Below are 5,000 nucleotides of genomic sequence, written 5' to 3' on the forward strand. Positions count from 1 at the left end.
ATCAATCTCAGACGTTTCTTTGAGCTGACCTTCCAGTGCTGCATCCCAGAGGCCCACAGCGGGATGCTGGTTCGGTTACGAAGGCCGGCGCCTCAACCAGCATTTGACCACAAATCCACCATCATTCCAGCGCTCCTCCTCTGGCAGTGGCTGATTCAGAGCCGCATGCAGGCCAGATCTGGGCCCGAAGGAGCGATCCAGGGCCCTCATTTGAATGACGGACAGAGGGCATAGCACGGCAGAAGCAGACGGTCCCATGCCGGAGCTAAAGCTACATACTGTAGCCATATGGTGTGGTGTTGGTGCGTTGAGCTGACCCACTGCTATTTGCTCTAAGGACCTTGCTTGTGCTTTAAAAGGCACCATATGCAGGCCTCTTCAAAGTCATTTTGATGGTCAGTTAACCTGTAATAGTACCTGCCTACAGAGAACCAGCCTGGCAACTCTGCTCTCCCCTGACCCAGGGAATAAGGAAGTTGTGCAATAGCCTACTACTTGTATGGAATAATGAATTATTATCTTGCCAATCTCATGGCTCTCTGGTTAGTAAACAAATCCACTTGCATTATGTCCAGGAGGAAGGGTGCAAGCCATGAGTGGTATTTACGACAGCTGAGTACAATATGACCTCCACAACAGTAGGGGAGCCCAGTAGCACAAAAACCCTGAAACTGCATTGGAGACCTTTGAATTGGTAAATGAAACCCCTGAAACTGCATTGGAGACCTTTGAATTAGTAAATAAAACCCCTGAAACTGCATTGGACACCTTTCAATTAGCAGATTAAACCCCTGAAACTGCATTGGACACCTTTGAATGAACTAATTAAACCCCTGAAACTGCATTGGACACCTTTTCAATTAACAGATTAAAACCTTGAAGGTAATTTAAGTTATTTAATTTGCTTCAGGTTGGACATTAGACTTTGCGCTTTGCCTGTCATTTAAACTAGGGCCCAGTGGGCCAGATCTGTGGCTCTGGTCAGCTGCTAGCCATGTCATCATCCCTCACCTCATCATCCCTCAGACGGATGCTTCCTCTTCCTCCTGCCCAGTGCATCGTCCACCCTCTAGTCATCCCATCCCCAGCTTTGTGTGATCATGCCCTCTCCTGGGTCTCTCCGGGTCAGAGGTCAGAGGAGGTCAGGAGAGCTGCAGTGCTGTTGACCTGTGCTACCTATCCTGCTCCTCAACGCTCTTTAACACCACTCCTTCCTCTCCATTCTCTTCCCCTGCTCTCTTTTCCTCCCTCTCCTCCTCCTCCTCCTCTCTCTTATCCTCCTCTGCTCCTCTTCCTCCCTCTCCTCCTCCTCCTCTTCCTTCCTCTCCTCCTCCTCCTCTACCTCCTCCTCTTCCTCCCTCTTATCCTCCTCCTCCTCTTCCTCCCTCTCCTCCTCTTCCTCCCCCTCTTCCTCTCTCTTATCCTCCTCTGCTCCTCTCCCTCCCCACATGCCGTCAGTCCCACGCGACACCCACATTGATTGCGGTTATTTTTCAGAGTTTCTGTGAGTGACCAGTGAGGATTTACACAAATGGTACGTCTGACCAAACCCATGTTGTTGTTGTTCTTTGCTGTTACACTGTTGTCGTTTGTCTTCACACTTCATCATTAATGTTGTGCTCCACATAACATCCAAATGATCATTCTTTTAAACAGTGAAAAAATGAAAAATAAATAAAATATGCTCTGAAGTCCTAAACTAAGCTCTGTGCTTTTGCACTTCTGAACTACCCTGCAAGTTGACCATCTCACAGCGTGTTTTATTCACATCTTTTAATGTGAGCATAACTATTGTGACATAGCTAATCAGTGTGTCTTTAAATGTGAGCGTAACTGATGTAACATAGCTAATCAGTGTGTGCATAACTGTTGCAACATACTAGCTAATCAGTGTGTCTTTTAATGAGAGTAACTGTTGCAACATAGCTAATTAGTGTGTCTTAATGTGAGCGTAACTGTTGCAACATAGCTAATCAGTGTGTCTTTTAATGTGAGCGTAACTGTTGTGACATAGCTAATCAGTGTGTCTTTTAATGTGAGCGTAACTGTTGCGACATAGCTAATCAGTGTGTCTTTTAATGTGAGCGTAACTGTTGCGACATAGCTAATCAGTGTGTCTTTTAATGTGAGCGTAACTGTTGCGACATAGCTAATCAGTGTGTCTTTTAATGTGAGCGTAACTGTCGGGACGGTAGTCTCAATGTTGCAAGGTTGGTTTTCCGCCTGTGGACGCTAGGCTCAGCGGGGAAAGTCACCATTTTCACCGGAACAGTTCATTTAACCATCCAAATGATTTCTAAACGGGTTTATTACGTTGAAATAGTTGCCAAGTTCCCCTTTAATGTGAGCGTAACTGTTGCAACATAGCTAATCAGTGTGTCTGTGTGTCTGGCCAGTGCATCGTCTCATCCTCGTAGGGTATTGTGTGTGTGTGGGGTGTGTGTGTGTGTGTGGGGGGGGGAGGGGTGTATGTATGTGTGTGTGTGTGTGTCACTTTGATTCAACTCATTATCTGTCAGACTGTTACGTAATGATTGACATTAGCTGGTACATACACCACTATGTGTAGTGCTAGTTGTAGAATTACATTTTAGGAGTAAACACACTTTTCCCTGGAATTACACTTTAAGTACATGTAAGTTTCTCAATATAGTCATCAGTGTCTGTTAGTTAAAATATAATAAATATATTATTTATGGGCATGTAGATGAGATTAGACATGAGCTTCAGCCCGGTTAACATATAAAAATGATATAGCTAATCTAAACTGTCTACAGTATAGAAATGATATAGCTAATCTAAAATGTCTACAGTATAGAAATGATATAGCTAATCTAAGATGTCTACAGTATATAGTATAGAAATGATATAGCTAATCTAAGGTGTCTACAGTATAGAAATGATATAGCTAATCTAAAATGTCTACAGTATAGAAATGATATAGCTAATCTAAGATGTCTACAGTATATAGTATAGAAATTATATAGCTAATCTAAGGTGTCTACAGTATAGAAATAATAGCTAATCTAAAATGTCTACAGTATAGAAATGATTTAGCTAATCTAAGATGTCTACAGTATACAGTATAGAAATTATATAGCTAATCTAAGGTGTCTACAGTATAGAAATGATATAGCGAATCTAAAATGTCTACAGTATACAGTATAGAAATGATATAGCTAATCTAAGATGTCTACAGTATAGAAATGATATAGCGAATCTAAAATGTCTACAGTATAGAAATGATATAGCTAATCTAAGATGTCTACAGTATACAGTATAGAAATGATATAGCTAATCTAAGGTGTCTACAATATAGAAATGATATAGCGAATCTAAAATGTCTACAGTATAAAAATGATTTAGCTAATCTAAGATGTCTACAGTATAGAAATGATATAGCTAATCTAAGATGTCTACAGTATACAGTATAGAAATTATATAGCTAATCTAAGGTGTCTACAGTATAGAAATGATATAGCTAACCTAAGATGTCCACAGTATACAGTATAGAAATTATATAGCTAATCTAAGGTGTCTACAGCAGGGGTGTCAAACTCATTTTGGTTCAGGGGCCACATACAGCCCATCTGATCTCAAGTGGGCCGGACCAGTGAAATAATTGCAAAACATCCTTTGACAACTCCAAATCTCCAGCTTAGTTTTTTTCAGTAGGCTATGCTTTACCCTTCAGCCTACATTTGTAGCTACATAATGACAAGGGATATATAAGATTATTACACATTTATTCAGAGAGGCCAATGAAATTGAAATAAAATGCATTTCACTCTCATAAACAACTGGTTTATTTTTATAGTTGAGTGGATAGGCCTACATTTTTACATCTGACCACCTGAACCAACTCACCACACTAAACTCAAGTGGGAGCTATGAAGAAAGTTAACATCCTGCCTTAAAAATGTAAATGTGCAAATGTATGAAAAATAAAATGAATTTAACAAAAATAAGTTAGCAGTGCATGAGCAATACGATCAACTGATACGATTAGGTTACATCCGATCAAATAATTTTGTAGGCTAGGTGGCGGTGCTGTGTAATAGGCTATCCACCATAAAGGCCAGATCCTGCACCCATTCCGGGCATTTCAATTGCTACTGGTCTGCCTTTTTTCTCCAAGAACTGTCCAATTTCCTCTCGTAGTTCAAAGAAACGCTTGAGTACGGCACCTCGGCTTAACCACCGTACTACAGCTAAGAAAAAAGTCAAACTGACGGTGAGTCAGACCTCGCGACCTGATTAAATTTACAGTTTGCACAACCACACTTTAACATGATCCAAGTTTAGTGTTTTACAACACAACACTTCCTGGTGCAAAATACAATAAAATGCCCAAACATCTTGTCCTCCGTTTGCAGGCTGCACTTTGTCTCTGAATTTTGTCGCAACGCCTGCTTTTCTCCCGATAATGTAGCCAAACTGACAGCACAGGACCAGTCAACTCCGAACTTTTTTTTTTGTTTTTTGGCTGCGCCTAGCGGCTGAATTGAGCATTTCGGTTATTTCTTTGAAAATTCATAACTCCTCACAGGAATGGGCTAGAGATTTTTTTTTTTTTTTGACATCGTCAGAAATTTATTCTCTACAAGTCTGGGCCGGATTAAACCATCTAGCGGGCCGCATCCGGCCCGCGGGCCGTATGTTTGACACCCCTGGTCTACAGTATAGAAATAATAGCTAATCTAAAATGTCTACAGTATAGAAATGATTTAGCTAATCTAAGATGTCTACAGTATACAGTATAGAAATTATATAGCTAATCTAAGGTGTCTACAGTATAGAAATGATATAGCTAATCTAAGATGTCTACAGTATAGAAATGATATAGCGAATCTAAAATGTCTACAGTATAGAAATGATATAGCTAATCTAAGATGTCTACAGTATACAGTATAGAAATGATATAGCTAATCTAAGGTGTCTACAATATAGAAATGATATAGCGAATCTAAAATGTCTACAGTATAAAAATGATTTAGCTA

General features: G+C 40.3%; 1 protein-coding gene across 1 annotated transcript in view; it reads left to right on the forward strand.

Annotated features, from left to right (window-relative positions):
* Positions 1 to 5,000, forward strand: part of dnm1b (dynamin 1b) — a 16,556-nt gene that overhangs the window by 9,080 nt on the left and 2,476 nt on the right. The window lies entirely within an intron of this gene.

This window comes from Alosa pseudoharengus, unplaced genomic scaffold (assembly GCF_046254945.1).
Source record: "Alosa pseudoharengus isolate Yale_2024_CS ecotype anadromous, Long Island Sound unplaced genomic scaffold, YU_APseudo_1.1 YU_APseudo_1.1_scf_6, whole genome shotgun sequence".
Lineage (NCBI taxonomy): Eukaryota > Metazoa > Chordata > Actinopteri > Clupeiformes > Clupeidae > Alosa > Alosa pseudoharengus.